Source organism: Ovis canadensis, chromosome 6 (genome assembly GCF_042477335.2).
Source record: "Ovis canadensis isolate MfBH-ARS-UI-01 breed Bighorn chromosome 6, ARS-UI_OviCan_v2, whole genome shotgun sequence".
In the NCBI taxonomy this organism is placed as follows: domain Eukaryota; kingdom Metazoa; phylum Chordata; class Mammalia; order Artiodactyla; family Bovidae; genus Ovis; species Ovis canadensis.
Window position 1 is genome coordinate 24,024,261 of NC_091250.1, and position 6,195 is coordinate 24,030,455.

The 6,195-nt window shown below is 39.9% G+C and overlaps 1 pseudogene; it reads left to right on the plus strand.

Annotated features, from left to right (window-relative positions):
- Positions 1-1,387: 1,387 nt before the first annotated feature.
- Positions 1,388-3,723, plus strand: LOC138442860 (cullin-1 pseudogene; annotated as a pseudogene).
- The last annotated feature ends 2,472 nt before the right edge of the window (positions 3,724-6,195 follow it).

Consider the following 6,195-nt stretch of genomic DNA (forward strand, 5'->3'; position numbering starts at 1 on the left):
GTCACCCAAGGAAAGAAGTTCAGACATCTTCAGAAGGGCCTTCTTGAATATCCAGTTGATTACTAATCAGAGAATGAAGTGAAGTCCATCAGCAGATGAATGGATAAGAAAGCTGTGGTACATATACACAATGGAGTATTACTCAGCCATTAAAATAATTCATTTGAATCAGTTCTAATGAGATGGATGAAACTGGAGCCGATTATACAGAGTGAAGTAAGCCAGAAATAAAAACACCAGTACAGTATACTGACACATATATACGGAATTTAGAAAGATGGTAATGATGACCCTGTATATGAGACAGAAAAGATACACAGATGTATAGAATGGACTTTTGGACTCAGAGGGAGAGGGAGAGGGTGGGATGAATTGGGAGAATGGCATTGGAACATGTATGCTATCATGTAAGAAATGAAGTGCCAGTCTATGTTCGATACAGGATACAGGATGCTTGGGGCTGGTGCATGGGGATGATCCAGAGATGATATGGGGTGGGAGGTGGGAGGGGGATTCAGAATTGGGAGCTTGTATACACCAATGGTGGATTCATGTCAATGTATGGCAAAACCAATACAGTATTGTAAAGTAAAATAAAGTAAATATTTGTTGTATAAATAAATGAGCAAATTAAAAATAAAGAAAAAAAAAGAATAATAAGTAGCAGTGTAGGTATTACATTCCTAGGGGAAATGGAGGTTAAATAGTAAAAAAAATATTATACTGATATTAATCTCATGGTCATATTGATAGTTACTAAAAAATAGTATTAATGAATAAATCATACTAATCTGACCTAAAAAATGGATTCAGTTACTTTGCTTTGAAAAGGTCATTTCATTAATCTTACAGTTGTTTACCAATTCATAAAAGGTTAAATGAAACATTATTTTCATTAGGTCTCTTCACAGCCATTTTGGGTGATTATCTAGAGGTAGTCAGGTTATGTGATTATTTTGTTTCTATGTAAGGCAACGTGAAATTTATAAAATTTATTGGATATTTTGAAAGACTGGCAATTTAATAATGTTAGTAGCTAGGGCATGCTTAATTCGGAAGATAGGCTGTGGAGACTTTGTTATTCCTTACAATGGTTATCTAAAGGGGTCTGGTGAATTAAAAAATGTTTTCCAGGGCCCCTCCTGTGCCACGGGCTGGTGAGGAGATGGTTGCGAAGGTTTCCCGGCCATCCCCCTCCAACTTCTCCCCAGCGGGAGCCAGAGTTGGTTGGCCTGTGATGAGATTTCATTCTCTCCATTCAAAGGACATCCTTTCTGAGCTGCTGTGAATAAATTTGGAATGATACTGTTTATTTCCATCTGATGGAGAATTAGCTGAACCTTGACTAAAGATTGCTGCACTGGACAACTTCAGAATATTATTGGCCATGTCACCCAACAGAAGTCAGAACCCCCACAGACTGAAGCACATTGGCCTCGACCAGATCTGGGATGACCTCAGAGCTGGCATCCAGCAAGGGTACACCAGATGGAGCATGGCCATGTCCAGATCCGTGGAACTCTACAGTCACATGTGTAACTACCGCACGAGTGTTTGCCAGTTCAACCAGGCTCAAGGAGCTGGTGTCTCTCCTAAATCAAAAAAGGAGCAGACTCTGGGGGAGCTCAGTTTGCGGGCTTGGAATTGTACAAACGGCTTAAAGAATTCCTGAAGAATTACTTGACAAATCTTTTTAAGGAAGGAGATGATTTTATGTATGTGGGTGTACTGAAGTTCTACACTAAGCAATGGGAAGACTACCGATTTTCAAGCAAAGTGCTGAACGGGATGTACGCCTGCCTCAATAGACATTGGGTTCACCAGGAATGTGACCAAGGATGGAAAGGGATCTATGAAATCTATTCTCTTGCATTGGTGACGTGAAGAGACTGGATTTTCAGGCCACTGAATAAAGAGGAAACAAATGCTGTTTTAAAACTCATTGAAAAAGAAAGAAATGGTGAAGCCTTCAATACAAGACTGGCAAGTGGAGTTGTATGGTCTTACGTGGAACTGGGGTTGAATGAAGATGATGCCTTTGTGAAGGGCCCTATGCTAACAGTGTACAAAGAATCCTTGCATCTCAGTTTCTGGCTGACACAGAAATAATTTTTACCAGAGAGAGTGCTGAATTCTTGCAGCAGAACCCGGTTACTGAACATATGAAAAAGGCAGAGACCCGTTTGCTGGAGGAACAGTGGAGGGTCCAGGTGTACCTTCCTGAGAGCACAGAGGACGAGCTTGCCATAAAGTGCCAGAAGGTGCCATCAAGAAACACCCGGAGATCTTCCACACAGTTCCTGAACCTGCTGGATGCTGACAAAAATGAAAATTTGGGTCTCATATATAATCTTGTGTCTAGAATTCAGGATGGCCTGGGAAAATTGAAAAAACTCCTGGAGACACACATGCATAATCAGTCTTGCAGCAATTGAGAAGTGTGGAAAAGCTGCATTAAAAGACCCCAAAATGTATATAGAGACAGTGTTGGATGTTCATAAAAAATACAATGCCCTGGTGATGTCGGCATTCAACAATGATGCTGGCTTCCTGGCCTCACTGGACAAGGCTTGAGGTTGCTTCATAAACAACATGGCTACCAAAATGGCTCGTCTAGTAAATGCCCCTAGTTGCTGACTTGATACTGTGACTCCCTGTTAAAGAAGAGTTCAAAGAATCCATAAGAAGCAGAACTTGAAGACACACTCAACCAAGTGATGGTGGTCTTCAAATAAACAGAAGACAAAGACATGTTTCAGAAGTTCTACATGAAGAGGTTGTCTCTGCTGGCCAGGAGGTTGTCCATCAGAGCATGAGAGTGACGATGCCGAGGTGAGCACAATCTTTAAGCTACAGCAAGCTTGTGAGTTTGAGTATGCTGCTAAACTTCAGCAGATGTTTCAAGACATTGGTTTAAGCAAATATTTGAATGAGCAGTTCAAAAAGGACCAGATGAACTCCGAGCCACTGGACTTGGATTTCAGTATTCAAGTACTGAGTTTCAGATTTTGGCCCTTTCAGCAACCTTGTACGTTTGCCTTGCTGTCTTAGCTGGAAGGGAGTTACCAGCAATTCACAGCCTTTTACTCCAGCCGTCACAGTGGCAGAAAATTGATGTGGTTATATCAAGTATGAAAAGGAGAATTAGTAACAAACTACTTCAAAAACAGATACACTTTGTGGGCATTTACAGTCCAGATGGCCATCCTGCTCCAGTACAACACAGAGGATGCTTAGGCCATCAGCAGCTGACTGGGAGCACCCAGATAATGACGGACATTTTGGCACAAGTCCTACAGGTTTTATGGAAGTCAAAGTTATTGGTCTTGTAAGATGAAAATGCAAATGCTGATGAGGTGGAATTGAAGCCAGATACCTTAATAAAATTAAATCTTGGTTATAATAATAAGAAATGAAGGGTTAACTTCAATGTGCCAATGAAAACAGAACAGAAGCAAGAATAAGAAACCACACACCTAAACATCCAGGAAGATCTCAAACTACTGGTTCCAACGGCTATTGTGAGAATTATGACAATGAGGAAGGTCCTAAAACACCAGCAGTTACTTGGAGAAGTACTGACTCAGCTGTCCTCAAGATGCAAGTCCCAGGGCCCAGTAAATCAAGAAATGCATTGACATTCTGATCGAGATAAAGTATCTGGAGCTAGTGGACAGGGAGGAGGCCACCTACAGTTTCCTGGCTCAACCCCAAAGAGTCTGAGCCCGGGCACAGCCCCTCGCCCCCCCAGGGAGGGGAGCCGAGTGCGCAGCGTCAGAGCCTCCAGACTCCTGCTCCGCCTGAGGCCCAGGCTCCCATCGCGAGCTGGGACGACTGGAGCTGCTCAGGATCGCCACACTTTCTGTCTGTCCATACGGACACGATGCCATTTAACCTAATTTAAGACTAGAGGGTGGGACTTTCCGTGTTGAGGGCTGCACGCTTCTGCATCCGAATCAACCCATTAGCCACGTGAGCCCCGGCTGCCGGCCAGGGCCCCTCTTAGGCCAGCAGGCCTGGAGAGTCGGTCTGAACTGACCCACGTGTAATCTGCTTTGAAAAGCTATTTGTATAGTGTGTTTCATCTTTTAATGTGTGAAAATAAAGAAAATTAAAGGATTTCTGTGCAAAAAAATATTTTCCACAAACAAGTATAATTTCATCAAATCATTTATCATAGTTTGATTCCATATGACTATATTTAGTCATATAATATGAAGACACTTAACCAACTGGAATGGCAATTTATACTAAGATCACAACTATCCACATTTTAGAATTATTTGCCGAAGACATCTATAACCAAGACATCAAAATGTCAAATTTTGTTTATATGTATAGTTCAATGAAGTCTCAAACCATTTCCTTATAATCAAATATTTATACTTAAATTTATGAATATTTAATTAGAAAAGTATATTAAGTGACTAAATAAATAACATATGAAATAAATTGAATTTGCCACCAAAGAGATGTTATCAATTCTACAGGAACTTTTTTTTTTTTTTTCACAAAATGTAAAGGGTTTCTTTTCTTTTTTTTTTTTTAATTTATTTTAATTGGAGGCTTATCACTTTACAATATTGTAGTGGCTTTTGCCATACATTGACATGAATCAGGAATGGGTGTACATGTGTTCCCCATCATAAATCCCCTCCCACCACCCTCCCCATCCCATCCCTCAGGTCATCCCAGTGCACGGGCCCTGAGCACCCTGTCTTATGTATCGAAACTGGACAGACAATCTGTTTCACATATGATAATATACACATTTCAATGCCATTCTCCTAAATCATCCCACCCTCTCCCTCTCCCACAGAGTCCAAAAGACTGTTTTTACATCTGTGTCTTTTTTGCTGTGTCTCATATAGGGCCATCATTACCATCTTTCTAAATTCCATATATATGCACTAATATACTGTATTAGTGTTTTTCTTTCTGATTTACCTTACTCCCTATAATAGGCTCCAATTTCATCCACCTCATTAGAACTGATTTAAATGCATTTTTAATGGCTGAGTAATATTTCACTGTGTATATGCAACACAGCTTTCTTATCCATTTGTCTGCCAGTGGACATCCAGGTTGCTTCCATGTCCTGACTATTGTAAACAGTGCTGAGATGAACATTGGGGTACACGTGTCTCTTTCAATTCTTGTTTCCTTGGTGTGTATGCCCAGCAATGGGATTGCTGGGTCATAAGGCAACTCTATTTACAGTTTTTTAAGGAATTTCCACACTGTTCTCCATAGTGGCTGTACTAGTTTGCATTCCCACCAACAGTGTAAGAGGGTTCCCTTTTCTCCACACCCTCTCCAGCATGTATTGTTTGTAGACTTTTTGATAGCAGCCATTCTGACTGGCATGAAATGGTACCTCATTGTGGTTTTGATTTGCATTTCTCTGATAATGAGTGATATTGAACATCTTTACATATGTTTGTTAGCCTTCTTTGGAGAAATGTCTGTTTAGTTCTTTGGCCCATTTATTATTGGAATTGAGCTGCAGGAGCTGCTTTTATATTTTTGAGATTAGGGTTTCTTTTAATTATCTTTAACATAGGCAAGGTTATTTAAGTGAATAAAATTTTAAGGAACCGCACACCTTCTCATTTTTTCCACCGCCAGTCTCCATGGCTTGCGATGCACTGTAAGACTGTAACTGCACAGCACAGACTGGGGAGATTAGTTTGCAGTAAGGTTAAAATGTCATCTCTGGTAAAAAATAAGATATTACTGCTTTTTGTTCTTTCTTTTTGAAGGCTGTAAAGACACATTTTATTGGATAGATTGTGTGTTATTCTAAATTTGACTGTAAATGTAATAAATTCTTTCCTTAACAATAAAAATGTAATTTATTCTGCCATAAACTAAAAATGCCTTTCTGTGGGAAAGCCACATCAAGTTATTATAAAGATACACTGAATTTCAGAATTCAGAAAATACTAGTAGAATTGTGTAGGCATATCTTTGTATAAAATACTAATATTTTGGAATAAGAAATTTTTTGAAGCTTCTGTTGGCTATGATCCTGGAGTAAGAAATGGCAACCCACTCTAGTATTCTTGCCTGGAGAATTCCATGGACAAAGGAGCCTGGTGGGCTACAATCAATGAGTCTGCAGAGATCACACATGACTGACTGAGCACATTGGCTATGATATATTTAAACATAAAAGGATGAAATAGTAATATA